Source organism: Pleurodeles waltl, chromosome 7, assembly GCF_031143425.1.
Source record: "Pleurodeles waltl isolate 20211129_DDA chromosome 7, aPleWal1.hap1.20221129, whole genome shotgun sequence".
Classification (NCBI taxonomy): Eukaryota; Metazoa; Chordata; class Amphibia; order Caudata; family Salamandridae; genus Pleurodeles; species Pleurodeles waltl.
In genome coordinates this window covers 998,934,919-998,951,490 of record NC_090446.1, presented here as the reverse complement: position 1 = coordinate 998,951,490, position 16,572 = coordinate 998,934,919, and the positions used below count along the sequence as shown (strand labels likewise).

The window sequence follows — 16,572 nt, the reverse complement described above, 5'->3', positions numbered from 1 at the left end:
TTCTAGGTGATATGGTTATTAAGATGAATGCACATAGCAAACAAGCTTTCACACCAAGATCTTAAACTGTTCCCACCATGCCCACTGATTATGTTGGTGTTTTTCACAGCTTAGTAATTAAGAAACTGAAATGTATTGATTCATACTACATTACTGAAGGAACTGAAGCAAAAGGTAAGCTGCTTTGAGGTTAATTACATCAAGATGTTTCTCTACTGATAAGTGGGACCACAATGCCAGGGCTCACTAATCTTGATCCCAGCTCATGACTTTTATCTGTCCCATGCAACACATCCTGGCTCTTCATTTCACACTTGCAGGTTTTTTTTTATCCCAGCATAATCCTTTTGTCACTATATTTCCATATTCATTTTCCTCTTTTTTTCCCATTTTCTGTCTGTCTGTCACTTGCTCTGGGCCAAAGTCTGATGTTGGAAATAGGTCCAGGCCCTCATAAACGAGTGCAGATGACAACCACTTGCACCACTGGCACCACAAATTAAGTGCTATCTGAGGGAAAGGTCGTATTGGCCGTCTCAGAAACACTGGCCTGACGCAGGGAGACTCACAAGAGAAGGGGTGCTGGGTCTCCTTGCTCCAGGGCCCACACTCACTTGGGCGCCGTGTTCTTGCTACAAGGTAGATTTACATAATTAACAACAGGCGTGTTCTTTTTCTTTGTGCTGCAGCTAACGATGCAACACCACTGGTGATGCCAAATACTGTGGATTGCCTTTCTCCAGTCTACTGGTTTCATAAAGTTTTTTGCCACAATTTGATTGGGAAGCCATTAAGGGCGCCACAAAATTTTTGGCTCCTGAGCCCCACCAAGGTTCTGACATACTTGTCCTGTTGGGACATTCAGTTTCACTATGGTCTACGCCAGCAAGAAGACACATTTTCTGAAGCGAAAAGCTGTTGTCGTTGTCCTATGTCTCCGTGCACAACACGCATGGCCCCACACTACTGTTTAATATACCTTTTTGATGCGCCACATCAGTCTGTTGCCCTGAGCCATGTGATGGGCAGACAAGTCAGTCGTTTACATCTCTGCCTGCCATTCCTCACTCCAACCCGAAGACAACTCTAAACCAAGTGCCTTTCCTTCACTTCCTTACCAGCACCTGACAAGACCAGTAAAATGAAGACACCGACTGTGAAAGGAAATGAGACTGACCTTGCTCCCACGCAGATCTGGCCAGCACCAGTTCAAAGGAATACTTCCTGTCCTTTAGGATGAAAACACCCCCAGCATCTTCAAGGCTTTCACCGTGGACCAAAAGTGCATGGGTGAAGCCCATGCTGCCCAGGAAATGTGATAGTCGGATGAACAGACAGATTCTGTCGAGAGATCTGCAGGAGGAGAGAAAGAGACTGTTATACATGTGAAAAGAAATCTGTAAACGAAAGAGACAGGCAGAAAAGAAATGCGTGGGAGGTGAGAAGAAAAGAAATAGCATAAGGTCACAGGAGATAGCTCAGCTGTAACATGAACTAACACACACACGTTCTATTTAGCAACTATGAGACACAAAAAATCTACTCCCTACTGTGGATTCTGTAGAGTGGGATTCACTAGTCTGAAATACCTAAAGGATTTCATATAAGCACCTTCTATAAGAACCCAAGGCAGTCCTAAATGTACCTTGTTATTCTAGTCACCTTCATTTCTTTAGTGGAAAAGCTTATAAAATAAAAGCAATGAAGTCAACAACTGGCAAAGTTTGCTTAAGTAGCAGTTTTATTTCAGTTTGTAAAATAACAATGTATGATATATTTTTATCTGGAAAGAAGCGAGGCAGCAGATGTATGCATATAATAGTGCCGGGCAAAACTAGATATGTTATTTTAATAATTGTTCATCAAAAAGAGGCCTGGGTCCGACATTGGGAATGACCAAAGTACCGGGAATAGAGTCTGCAGGGGCGGCAGACACCGCAATAGACCAGCCGGGGTTGGCTGTACGTCTCTGTCATTACTATGCGTACCGTCATGAATATCTCATCATAGTCGTAGGCTCTAAAACGTTGTCAGTAATATTGCACATTAAAGTCGTAATACATATCACTAAATGAATACAGGCCAAACAACTCTCTGGCTATCACAGTGCACGCTTCATTTTTAAGATATAACACAACACTTCTGATGTGAACTACCTAAATTACAATTTCTTCAACGCCTTCCTTGACAACCCAACGTGAACGAGAGTTTTCTAGCTCGTTTCAGTGCATGCTTCTCCTAAAAGAGTTTAATTAAAAGTTAATTTCATGCCAGAAGTTCCCTCTGGCGCAGTGTGCCTGGTCGAGCATCCGGAAAGAATCTCTGCTTTGCAACCCCAGGTGAGCAGTTGCCTAAGTATTAACCGGGCACTCTCCTTTCAGACCTATCCTTTCATTAACTGAACTGAGGCACTGCAGGGTTTGTGATCAACGTGTTACAGTAGAACTCACTGAGTTTTAACTATTGGATTAAAATATTTTGCAAAAAGATATCCCATGACTAGATAGATGGCGTCCTATGGCACTGATGCCAGCTTTACTCTCTCTCTACTTCTTGCAATCTTTCTTTCCTCCGCCTTCCACCCTCTTAGTACTCAAAATGGCATGTGTCTCTAAACATCCTGCCACAGCTCCCTCTACTACCCAAAGACTTCTCGCTGTCTTTCTCTGTGCGCATTGATGTTAATGTGGCTGCGACAATACGGAGGTCCAGTGCCTGCTTCAAAGAAGGATGACCAAATGCTTCCCTGTTGCTACACACCTCTTTTCTGGTCCTTTGCTTTCATTAAACAAATCAGTGCATTCTGGGAGGTTAATCATTGGATTGCAATAATTGATTAATTGGATTTAAACTCTATTGTATTGTATTGGCTTTATATAGCGCTTACTATTCCTGACAAGAAGCCAGAGTGCTTTACACTGAGCAGCGTGTTGCTCCGGAACCCAAGGATAGCGGTTAATCCAGTGGTTATTGGTTATTTGGATTAGTGTTGTGCTCTCAAGGAGACCATTCCATGCATTGACTCCAGTGTTTTTCTGGTGAATTAAATTAGTAGGATTTCGGTGTAATCTTTAGTGTAGCATATTGTAGGGAAGTACCATCTTGCCTGGCATGTTACCCCCATATTTCACTGTATATATGTTGTTTTAGTTGTATGTGTCACTGGGACCCTGCCAGCCAGGGCCCCAGTGCTCATAACTGTGCCCTGTATGTGTTCCCTGTGTGATGACTAACTGTCTCACTGAGGCTCTGCTAAACAGAACCTCAGTGGTTATGCTCTCTCTATGCTTTCCAAATTGTCACTAACAGGCTAGTGACCAATTTCACCAATTCACATTGGCATACTGGAACACACTTATAATTCCCTAGTATATGGTGCTGAGGTACCCAGGGTATTGGGGTTCCAGGAGATCCCTATGGGCTGCAGCATTTCTTTTGCCACCCATAGGGAGCTCTGACAATTCTTACACAGGCCTGCCACTGCAGCCTGAGTGAAATAACATCCACGTTATTTCACAGCCATTTACCACTGCACTTAAGTAACTTATAAGTCACCTATATGTCTAACCTTTACCTGGTAAAGGTTGGGTGCTAAGTTACTTAATGTGTGGGCACCCTGGCACTAGCCAAGGTGCCCCCACATCGTTCAGGGCAAATTCCCCGGACTTTGTGAGTGCGGGGACACCATTACACGCGTGCACTGTACATAGGTCACTACCTACGTACAGCGTCACAATGGTAACTCCGAACATGGCCATGTAACATGTCTAAGGTCATGAAATTGTCACCTCAATGCCATTCTGGCATTGGGGAGACAATTCCATGATCCCCCGAGTCTCTAGCACAGACCAGGGTACTGCCAAACTGCCTTTCCCGGGGTTTCACTGCAGCTGCTGCTGCTGCCAACCCCTCAGACAGGTTTCTGCCCTCCTCGGGTCCAGCCAGGCTTGGCCCAGGAAGGCAGAACAAAGGACTTCCTCAGAGAGAGGGTGTTACACACTCTCCCTTTGGAAAAAGGTGTCAGGGCTAGGGAGGAGTAGGCTCCCCCAGGCTCTGGAAATGCTTTGATAGGCACAGATGGTGCCCATCTCTGCATAAGCCAGTCTACACCGGTTCAGGGATCCCCCAGCCCTGCTCTGGCGCGAAACTGGACAAAGGAAAGGGGAGTGACCACTCCCCTGACCTTCACCTCCCACGGGAGGTGCCCAGAGCTCCTCCAGTGTGCTCCAGACCTCTGCCATCTTGGAAACAGAGGTGCTGCTGGCACACTGGACTGCTCTGAGTGGCCAGTGCCAGCAGGTGACGTCAGAGACTCCTTCTGATAGGCTCTTACCTGTGTTGCTAGCCTATCCTCCTTCCTAGGTAGCCAAACCTCCTTTTCTGGCTATTTAGGGTCTCTGCTTTGGGGAATTCTTTAGATAACGAATGCAAGAGCTCATCAGAGTTCCTCTGCATCTCTCTCTTCACCTTCTGCCAAGGAATCAACCGCTGACTGCTCAGGACGCCTGCAAAACCGCAACAAAGTAGCAAAGATGACTACTGCAACCTTGTATCGCTGATCCTGCCGCCTTCTCGACTGTTTTCCTGGTGGTGCATGCTGTGGGGGTAGTCTGCCTCCTCTCTGCACTAGAAGCTCCGAAGAAATCTCCCGTGGGGTGACGGAATCCTCCCCCTGCAACCGCAGGCACCAAAAGAACTGCATCACTGGTCCTCTGGGTCCCCTCTCAGCATGACAAGCGTGGTCCCTGGAACTCAGCAACTCTGTCCAAGTGACTCCCACAGTCCAGTGACTCTTCAGTCCAAGTTTGGTGGAGGTAAGTCCTTGCCTCCCCACGCTAGACTGCATTGCTGGGTACCACGTGATTTGCAGCTGCTCCGGCTCCTGTGCACTCTTCCAGGATTTCCTTTGTGCACAGCCAAGCCTGGGTCCCCGACACTCTAACCTGCAGTGCACAACCTCCTGAGTTGTCCTCCGGCGTCGTGGGATCTCCTTTCGTGACTTTGGGTGAGCTCCGGTTCACTCCTCTTCGTAGTGCCTGTTTTGGCACTTCTGCAGGTGCTGCCTGCTTCTGTGAGGGCTCCCTATCTTGCTGGGCGCCCCCTCTGTCTCCTCACGCAATTGGCGACATCCTGATCTCTCCTGGACCACAGCAGCATCCAAAAACCCTAACGGCGACCCTTGCAGCCAGCAAGGCTTGTTTGCGGTCTTGCTGTGTGGGAACACCTCTGCAAGCTTCTTCACGACGTGGGACATCCATCCTCCAAAGGGGAAGTTTCTAGCCCTCTTCGTTCTTGCAGAATCCACAGCTTCTACCATCCGGTGGCAGCTTCTTTGCACCCTCAGCTGGCATTTCCTGGGCATTTGCCCAATCTCGACTTTGTAGCAACTCTTGGACTTGGTCCCCTTGTTCCACAGGTACTCTCGTCCGGAAATCCGCTTTGGTTGCATTGCTGGTGTTGGTCTTCCTTGCAGAATTCCCCTATCACGACTTCTGTGCTCTCTGGGGAATATAGGTGCACTTTACACCTACTTTTCAGGGTCTCCGGGTGGGCTATTTTTCTAACCCTCACTGTTTTCTTACAGTCCCAGCGACCCTCTACAAGCTCACATAGGTTTGGGGTCCATTCGTGGTTCACATTCCACTTTTGGAGTATATGGTTTGTGTTGCCCCTATACCTATGTGCTCTCACTGCAATCTATTGTGACTATACATTGCTTGCATTACTTCCTTTTGCTGTTACTGCATATTTTTGGTATTGTGTACATATATCTTGTGTATATTTGCTATCCTCATACTGAGGGTACTCACTGAGATACTTTTGGCATATTGTCATAAAAATAAAGTACCTTTATTTTTAGTATATCTGTGTATTGTGTTTTCTTATGATATTGTGCATATGACACCAGTGGTATAGTAGGAGCTTTGCATGTCTCCTAGTTCAGCCTAAGCTGCTCAGCTATAGCTACCTTCTACCAGCCTAAGCTGCTAGAAACACCTCTTCTACACTAATAAGGGATAACTGGACCTGGTGCAGAGTGTAAGTACCCCTTGGTACCCACTACAAACCAGGCCAGCCTCCTACACATATGTAAATACATGCAGATTGTTAACGTGGTTAGCAAATTAACTAGAGGAGATAAGGCATTGCTAGATTGCATGGTGTGACATTCAGAAAAGGACAGGTTGAAATCGATGAGATGAAGTGTGGGCAGTATGCAAAAAAATAACAAATTAAGGCAGACATGCACATTACTTCAATTTCAAACACAAGGTTATGGATGGAAAGCTTGAACTAATCTCAGCCACTGGCAATCAATTGGGTCAGAAATTAAGGAGAGGGTCTTTGAAAGAAAAAAGAAGAGGTGACAATCAAACGTTTTAAGTCAAGGTCAAGATTTTCATTCAGATTTTGAGGAACAAAGAGTACACTTTGGAGGTAGCATGCACTCTGAAGATACAAAGTGTCGAAAGAAACATCAGTATTACATCTGACGTAGTGTTATATTACATAGTTTCTGATCAGCCCTAGAATCAAGCGAACAGTGTGTCCACTGGCAAGTTACTGCTAGACCAACGCTTCAACAAGGAGAGCTGATCACCTCAGGGGCTGGAAACAACAAGCATAGGGAATTCCAATAGGTCCCGACTGTGCAAGGGCTACTGGCTTTGCCAATGTGTTTTAGCCATGGCGTTCACCAGCATGGATGCTTTATAGCATTGCTAAAGGCTTGTGGCGAAGAGGAGGGTGACAGTGAGAAGTAGCATAGCGTGGAATAGAGTGGCATGTCATAGGGTGGAGAGTTGCTGCTTCATAGAATGCAGTGCCATGGATTAGAGTGGGCAGAGTAGACTACAGTGGCCTAGAGTGCCGTGGCATAGAGTGCAATGGTGCAGAGTAGAGTGGCATAGAGTGCAGTGATACGGAATAGAGTGGTGGCTTAGACTACAGTGGCTTCCAGCGGTGCAGAGTAGAGTGTTGTAAAGTGCAGTGTTGTAGAGTGCAGTGGCATAGTGTATAATGTAGTAGGAAAGAGTAGAGTGGTACAGAGTAGAGGAGAGTGCAGTGGGTTGGCATGGAGTGCTGCAGAATATAGTGGCATAGAGTGCAGTGGTGTAGAGTAAAGTGGCATAGAGTAGAGTGGTGCAGGGTAGAGTGCAGTGGTGCAATGTAGTGTGTTGTAGAGTGCAGTGGAGCAGGGTAGAGTGGCAAAGGAGCAGTGGCATAGTAGAATAGAATGGCATACAGTAGAGTTGTGCAGAGTAGAATAGAGTGGCAAAGACTGCAGAGATGTAGAGTGGAATGTTATATAGCATAGTGCCATAGAGTGCAGTGGCATAGAGCAAAGAGTTGCAGGGTAGAGTACAGTGGTGTAGAGTGCAGTGGGCGGTGCAGAGTATATTGGTGTGGAGTGCAGTGATGTAGAATGTATTGGTTTTGAGTAGAGTGGTGCAGAGTGTAGTGGCATGGAGAGCACTGACGTACATTTGAATGGTGCAGAGAAGAGTGGTGTAGAGTGGAGATGCACAGAATAGAGTGGAGTGGTGTAGATTGGAGTGGCACAGGGTGTATTATAGTGGCAAAGAGTGCAGTGGCGTAGAGTGGATTGCTTCAGAGTAGAGTGATGTGATGCAGTGTGGAATGGTATAGAGTAGTGTGCAGTGTTGCAGAGGAGAGTGGTGTGTAGTGGCATACAGCAGTGTTGTACAGTAGAGTGGTATAGAGTGCAGTGGCATAGAGTTCAGTGTTGCAGAGTAGAGTGGTGTGTAGTGGCATACAGTAGAGTGTTGCACAGTAGAGTGATGTAGAGTGAAGTGGCATAGAGTAGAGTGGTGCAGGGTGAGTAGAGTGGAGTGGCCTAGACTGAAGTGTTGTAGAGGTCAGTGGAGAAGAGTGCAGTTGTTCAGAGTGGCATAGAGCGTATTGGCATGAAGAAGAGTGGTGCACAATAGAGAGGGTTAGAGTGAAGTGGCGCTGAGTGCAGTGGAGTAGAGTGGAGTGGGGCAGGGTACAGTGCAATGAGGCATATTGGAGCAGAGTAGAGTATGGTGTCTTAAAGTGGGGTGGCGCTCAGTAGCATTCAATGGCATGGAGTGGTGCACAGTAGAGTGGAGTGGCGTAAAGTGGAGTTTTCATAGTGCCGTAGTGCACTGCCATTACAGACAACACATTTTCAATTGAAATGACCATTACATTTGCACAATCATACAGTTTGACCAATAAAAGTATACAGTGCACCAACAATAATGTGTGGAAATGTCATCACCTAATGTGTACATTTGTTTAGGTTGTATTAAAATAGTAGAGTGGAGTGGGGCAGAGTACAGTGCAATGAGGCATATTGGAGCAGAGTAGAGTATAGTGTCTTAAAGTGGGGTGGCGCTCAGTAGCGTTCAATGGCATGGAGTGGTGCACAGTAGAGTGGAGTGGCGTAAAGTGGAGTTTTCATAGTGCCGTAGTGCACTGCCATTACAGACAACACATTTTCAATTGAAATGACCATTACATTTGCACAATCATACAGTTTGACCAATAAAAGTATACAGTGCACCAACAAGAATGTGTAGAAATGTCATCACCTAATGTGTACATTTGTTTAGGTTGTATTAAAATATTTGTTTCCGACACTCTTTAGAATTACATAAAATATGCTTTATTTTGGATATTCCTAATTTTGATATATTCTGAATTATCTGCACAGCTCATTTACAGACATTTAAACTTTGTTGTGTGGTAGAAGAAAATCCTTTCTTTCACAGCAAGGTTGTCATATCAAGCCTCTCATTTTGAATTCAGTGAAAGAACAGTAAACACCAGGCCCCCTTGGAAGACAGAGTCTGACATTTGACCTCTGTCTTTGAATGCATCTTAAATGTGACAAGAAAAGTTCAAGCTTTTAAGTCATGCTTAGAGAGAGGAAGCACTCTGAAGGATATAGTAAACAGGCAATGCTCCGCATGTGGGAAAAACTCAAGCTGGGCAGCCTAAAACAAATAAAACCAGCAAATAGAAAGCAAGCAAATGTGAGTTACAGACCATAAAGTCAATGGTAAACATTGAGCAGAATGCATTCCCAGGGAAGCGTTCCAAACGTTCCCAAGATTTCATTAGCAAACCAGACAACTGCACTGTCTGATCGGCTTCGACCTAAAAAGTAATACCTGGATGCATATATAGTGAAATATTGAGAGCTTTAAGCTGTGCCTGCATGAAGCAGTAACCTTGTGATAAAAGCAATGTGAGGGAATATGGAGGATATATAATGCAGACATCTAAAACAGATGTTGAAAAAGAGGTTCTGCTAATGCAGGAGCAGATTTTTTCTGATGTTTACCCTTAAAATTTGCCTCATGCTATAAATTACCAAATCAAACTGGGGTGCATTTGGATGCCCCTGGTGTAGTATGGCACAGGATGGCAGTGAGGACAGCTTTCTAGACAGTGGAAGTGAACTGCCTGCATTTCTATAGCAGGATAGAAAAGACCCAGACACTGAAGAAAAAAGGGAGAGAAACAGTCTTTAAAAATGCCAAGAGAAAGAGGCCTTCTGTTTAACATGGAGAGCAAGGTTAGTCTTCCAGAGCATTGCCATTTAATGGGTGGGAGGTGTGGAAATTCAGTTTTTCTTTCTCAAGGAGTGGAAGTTTCGAGGTCAGGCTTTTTTGTCTATCCCCGATAGATGCTTCGGGAAGGATGAGGTCAGCCAGGGGCTGAGATCTCAAACTTCATTGTGCCCATGTTGTGGGTGCTACAGCTTCGAGTCGGCCTTAGTGCTTCCTGTTGTAACATCATTCCACACAAAGTCTGTGTCTGAGGGCAGCCTTCCAAAAGCACCTGAAACAGAACTACATGAGGTGGCGTAGCTACTATTGGTGCAGCAGGTGCAGTGGCCCAAGTGGTTAGAGCCCTAATGTGCCCCTTTTTCCGTAATAATTGCTTTATTTTGCTACTCCTACAGAAGTCATAGGGGCCACCTTCCTTGCTTGCACCAGAGCCCATGGCGTTGTTGCTAAGCTAATGAACCACACCAGCCAAAAAATGCAGTACACAGAGTAAAAAGTAAATGTAAATATATAGAAAAGTCATGACAATGACACCTGGCATTAGAAAAGGGACTACAGCTGAATCAGTATAAAATGCGTATCTCAGACACACAATTCTGAACTTTGTAGCTTAGTGGTGAAAGGTACATTCTTTCAGGTGTTCAGGACCAATGTAGGAGGTTTTAAACATTTATTTTACCTAATCATGAACATATCGCTTTTTGGTATCTATTTCTATGATTTGACATCACCATGTGACACAGTCGTGCTGCGGCACGGGTCACATTCAGTTTTAACCCGTGAAAAGCTGTTCCACTGATGCACTTCTTGCACAACCATGCTAAAGCACAAACCTTACATTTCGATGAACCTTCCTCCACATCCGCGGCTGGACTGACGAGCTGAAGGCTGCAAACAGATCTCAGAACATACATTAACCCACTGCACTATCTTACAGCTTGGGTTAAGGCAACAAGCAGCCTGACCCGCCGGCAGAGCCTGCCCTTCCCACCACAACATGGCTCTTATTCCGTCAGGATGAGGCAAGAAAAGTGGGTGAAAAGTTGTAATGATGGAAACCGGGGTGATGGAGCTCTGGGGGTGGTTAGGAGAGGGGAGGTAGAGAACAGCCCAGTAAAGAGTCACATAAGTGTATATATATTGTTTCTGACCCGGTAAAATTGAGGCTGTTTCTTCGTTCCGTAACTGACCAATAGGGATTTATGGCAAACTCCGGTGTGTGATAATAAGATGCACATTAGAGTACATTTCCTGCCTGGCTTGCAGCTATTCAGTTCTTTTGGTCTCCCTCTGTCGCTCGCCACTTCACCCCACCGCCTCCCCGCCACTCAGTCTCAGTCCGCACTCTCTGTCCAACCGGTTCGGGTGCTCTCTGTTTTCGTTTCAAGCAGGATTATTGCCATAGCGATGCCCAGGTCACAGGAAGTGTGTTTGGGGCAGTTGGTGGGGGAGCTGGAGCTAGGTAGACAACACATCCCACCGGAATTTTGAAGCTCACCTGTACACAGCATGTTGGCTCAGATCTTCCACAACTAAGCATCTCCTAACACCAACAAGCACTGGTAAAGCAAATGGTATCTCATTTTGAACCTATTAACTTTGCTAAGGTTAGCCAAAGAGGGAAGTCAGCGCCCTCTTGTGATGCCTGTGGTCCCATTTGCGCTAATTTTACAGCACGGGACAAACACACGGCGCTAAAAATCAGCACGAATGGCACAAAATGACCAAACAACTCCGCCGTACGGAGTTTAGTAAATGGTGGTGTGTGTTAAGTGTGCACTTAACTCACTCCACCACTTGCGAAAGTCCGCACAGCTGAGTTTTTTGGTCATTTCGCAGAGGCCAGTAAACGCTGGAATAATGTGTCGGAAACCATCTCAGCCCCAGAAGATGCTAGGATTTTCTGTTTCTGTCAAGAGTTCATCTGCAAGACCTTTACATATTGTAAAGTTTCTAAAGGCGAGCTCTGGCGTGCCAGTGAGTTGATTCTGTGTGATCAAACTGGCATATGACTAAGCATTCACTGCTAGCCGAAGTTACTAATGGGGGGATGTGAGTACCACACAAGTACTTAATCGGATCGATTACAGTGCAATATCACCCACGGCCTGGAGAAACCATCGATGAAAGGTAATGCCTGCGGTGGTACTGCCCATTAAACACAGGTTGCCCAAGAACCCGGCCTCACACTAACTGAAGTGAGCCATGACTACAGTACCCAGAATGCAGTAGTTTTTATATGAAAGGCGAGGATGAGAAGCGTGATGTCATGGGCTCCATGTACTCTAGGCCAGCGGGTACAGCTGTAACTCCCTTGTGTCCACTGCTAACTCTCCCTACAGGAGGGTTCAAGTGGTCGCCTCTTACTACTACCGTAGGTCTTTGCTTCTGACAGAACACCAGTAGCTGCCTTGAACCAATGTGGAATTTAGGGCCAGATGTAGCAATATTCTGAATTGCGACCTGCAAATTGCGAGTCAGAGCGACTCGCAATGTGCAAGTCGCAATTCGGAATGTTGGATGGTGTCCCTGACATCATCTGCGACTCGCAAGGGGGTTGCCAATGCCCACCTCATGAATATTCATGAGGTGGGTCACAATTTGCGACCCCCTTGCGAGTGGCGGCATTCAATGGCCTGCTGCGGATAGCAGACCACCATGTCTGTGACTGCTTTTTAATAAAGCAGCTTTTTTTGTAATGCAGACCGTTTTCCTTAATGGAAAACGAGATGCATTACAAAAACGAAAAATTAAACGTTTTTGTTTCATTTTTTCAGAGCAGGCAGTGGTCCATAGGACCACTGCCTGCTCTGAAAAAATGTTTGCAGTGCCATTCACAACAGGGAAGGGGTCCCATGCGGACCCCTTCCCTTTTGCGAATGGGTTAGCACCCATTTCAAAAGGGTGCAAACTGTGATTGGTTTGCGACCGCGTTCGCGGTCACAAAGCAATCCTTCATTGCACTGCGACTCGCAATTAGGAAGGGGACACCCCTTCTTAATTGTGACTCGCAAACCCGTTTTGCGTTTCGGTAACCAGTTACTGAATCGCAAAATGGGTTCTGTGCATTGCAAAGTGCAGTTTGCACGTCGCAAACAGCGAAATTCGCTGTTTGCAACGTGCAAACTGCTTCCTACATCTGGCCCTAAATTCGGAGGGTACATTACGGGTTTCTTCAGCCTGACTGACTGAAATAATGAATGGCGAAACCTTGAAAATACAGAAGCTGTGGGCTGATCGCTAATAAAACTACGATTCAAGAGTCTTTTGGAAAGCAAACATCTAGGCAAGCAGAAGATATGAAATCTGGTGTCTCTCTTGAGATAACACTTTACATGCTGGTTTTGAAAATGTAAAAAGGAATGTTTACCGTGTATACATCACAGACTACACTGAGAAGAATTTCAGAGCTTAATGATGTTTATTATTATTGCAAAAGTCTGTTGTACTAGTTTACGCATAGATAAAAAGGCTGACTAAGCCCAGACGGAATTTGAATTGCAGAATAACACACAGAGAGATCTCCACAGCAGGCGTTCAACCCATTGAGCTGTCTTACAAAGAGGAAAGCAAAGTTTCTGGGAGGCGGCTGGAACTGCAGAATTCCCACCAAGGTTTCGAGGCTGTTGTCTTCTTTTCGGTGACCTTAGCAGCAATGGGTCATCTCTCAGCCTGTGCATATGTGAGCAGTTGCTGACAGGAAAACTATAGTGACACAAGGCTGTGCCTAAATGCAGATTCACATCTGGGGTTTATTCCAAAGGGGAAAATACCTCACCAGCAACAGCAGCGACCCAACGACCGAGTGCGAACCATGAAGCCTTGACCCCACCCCACATCACCCCTGACCCCCACCTCGGCAACCAGGCAAAGCGCTTGGCACGGCGACTCCTCGTTGGTATCCTGCTTGCAAATGTTGCATCCGGTTTGCGAATTCCAGGAACATCTGTAATTGTCTTCTGCCTCGCCGCACATCTGCTCGGAGGCCCTGGCCTGTCGGCGTGCCGCTACCTGCCCCAGGCCTGTCACTCGACGGCAGACGCGCACGTCCGTCTTCTCCCTGCCTCGGTGCAATATGGAGGCGAGATCACACTTGCAAGGACCCACCATAGACCCCTCTTTGGCGGGAAGTAAGGAATGGACATCGCATTCTTTGCACCCCGAGACAAAGTGAGAAGTAAATAGCTCCCTCGTGCCCCCTCACAATCCTCAAATGTAATCTTTAGACCTTTCCCCCACACTCAATCATCCCCGACAAAAAAAGAAATTTCCAGTCCCAGCACGTCGGGTATTATGAGACATCACACCTCCAGATCAGAGAAAGTACCTCGCCTCTCTGGAGCGACAGCTATAAGGGGTGGGAGTAGGAGGGGGTGGGAGTAGGAGGGAGCGGCAAACATACATCGTCTTCCTCACCAACAGCCTCACAATACCTAACCGCAGCACCGGAGGGAACAAACCGGATCCCTTCCCTTCCGCTCATTTGGAATCTTGGCTCCGCCGTTGAGCGCCAGGAGCCTGTACCTGCTGAAGGTCTAAGGCGTGGGTAGGTTACTCGATGGCAGCGGTAGGGAAAACCTAACCGTTGTGCTGTTTCCAGCTAACCAATGAGTCACTCAGTCAATATATGTGTATGGTGCCGCCTAATTAACACCGGGAGCGCTTCCTGGGTCTAGTAGCAATATCAGTTGATCCAGGTATTAAAGTGGTGTAGCATAATGCGCCCAAGATCACACGAGTTGTAATCAGAGTCAAGCATTTCCAGCACCCCGCAATTAAAAAACATTGCGTAAGTGCCAATATTGGGTTGCAGGCGGTCTCCTACTCCATTTCAGTGGGTAGCCAGCTCAGCAGTATTGCTTAAATTATTTCCAAATAAATGACCTTCTCGTTTATCCATTTTCTGACTCTTTTCTGTCCATTTCACCATGTCCGTATTTTAAATACGGTGTCCCTTCCCAAACTGTTTCGGAGTTAGAGGCTTCCATTTTCAATCTTTTTTCCTTGCTGTGCAGTGGGTCGAGTTTGCTCAGTGTGTTATTCAAATGTGCCTCTCTGACGTGATTATTTACTCCAGGTGCTAGTAAAGCACAAACCTAGCTGCAGAAGCAACGGAGAGCTTCACAACACACAGCAAGATAAACAACACGAGTAGAATAAGGCCAATTAAACAGAAGAATGTGCAACAAAGTGGATGGAGAACCACTTCAAAGTCAATAATGAAGAGGATTTCTGAAGGCAAGATGATTCCCCCTTCCATTTTCTCAAGGAACGGTCATAAAGACAGGAAGATAGGCCCCACGGTTTGGTTTAGACGTGTGTTCTTTTGGCTAAAGCGATGACAGGACCCAATCACGTTCTCTTATCAATGTTCTTTTTTTATAATCATTGAGACAACCCCAGGTAAGCTTCTTGGTGCTGTAGAATTTAGCAGAAAGCCGTCCTGTCAAATATAATGGCAGATATAAAATAAAAAATCTCATCTAGATCAAATGATGGAAAAATAGGTTACTGACTTAAAAGCTGAAATGTAGGTCTGTTCTTAAGCCTGATCAGACCCGCCGTAGGCATTGTGGAGAGGGGAAGCCTCTTTCCACCTCTTGCTGCAGCCTTACATATAAACACTTACCGCAAGCCCACCATTGGGGTTTCAGGTACCAGCTATGCGCACTGGTGGGCATATTGCAAAGCCCTTCCCGATACATGCAATTTGAACTTGGCTCAAGGGTGGTGATGAAGTCTATCTTGTGGACAATGGCCGGTCATGATCATGGAAATTACCTTAATCTGGAAGGGAAACTAATGTAGGATACTGAGTGCCAAAGCTATAGTGTTCCTCCTGGAGTGTCCCAGAATCAGTCATTTTTCAACATTGTGCACTAAACGGAGGCAATGTGAGATTTTTATGGGGCAGTAAGATAAATAGCAATGCTGTAATCCAGTTGCACTAAAGCACTTATCACAGCCATGTCTTGATACATACAAATTAAAGGTAGCATCATCTTCAATTGGAGAAGGATCAAAAACTTTAAAAATGTGGGTATTAAAGAAAGATCAGATTCCAGCAACATATCCAAATTCCACACCACCCTGGCATGCATGGGAGGGGGTTACATAATCTGCAGCCAGGCCATTGTCTTCCAGATAGAAGTATCTGCTATGGTAAGACACCTAGTTTTTGTAGGATCCAGTGTTGGTGGGTAACTTACTAGCAATTTTTATTACTACGAGTTCAGATCTTTCTCCTCACAGTCCTTACTGGGGTGAGATAACATCTCCAATGGCAGAAGTGTTTTACCTATTCAAGAAAACTAAATAAAACTGCAAAATGTCTGACTTCCACTTACTGAGAAGACAGGATATAGCGGATGTCGACCCATGACACTTCCTGATTATCAACTGTCATGGAAGACCAGCACCTCCTTGTCCGTCTTCATCACTCCAGTCTTTACTGGGTGATATATAACCCAAGTAGTTTCCCCAACCAGAAAATTGTTCTAGGAAAATCTTTTCCTTCACCCAAAATAATTTAATGAAAGGAATTAACGTTATTCAAGTGGAATGCGAAGCCACATCTAGAACCTTTTCCACAAACATAGCTGAATCCCTACCTTTCACCTAGAGATGGAAATGTCTTAAGAAAGTATGTGCATGATACATTGGTGGCCACCATACAGACATCTTTCATGAAGGCCTCTTTCAACCAGGCCCATGATGCAGGTATGCCTCGAGCTGCACTTCTCTGAACTGTACCCAGCAGCACTTGATTTTCATATGAAAGAATAACCGTATGCTTCAAGCTGCTTTTATGTGGATATCACAGGAACCTGAGGCAGACTGCAAAACTTGGGAATCTGGACAAAGAGATCAAACCGGAGGGCCCCAAACCATTGAACTATCTGGAAAAAGATTTTGGGATTCAAGAAAAGGAATGATGATGAAAGTAAGATGCAGTTTTGCCGGGAATGGTGACTCTCTCCCTCCCAATGATTGATTTATGCTCTCACTA

At 45.7% G+C, this 16,572-nt stretch overlaps 1 long non-coding RNA gene across 1 annotated transcript in view; it reads right to left on the bottom strand.

Moving 5' to 3' along the window:
- The window catches only part of LOC138245850 (uncharacterized), a 332,409-nt gene that overhangs the window by 129,383 nt on the left and 186,454 nt on the right, over positions 1-16,572 (bottom strand). The window contains exon 2 of the long non-coding RNA XR_011194176.1: positions 1,178-1,353. This is a non-coding gene — a long non-coding RNA (uncharacterized lncRNA). The remainder of the gene's footprint in view (positions 1-1,177; positions 1,354-16,572) is intronic.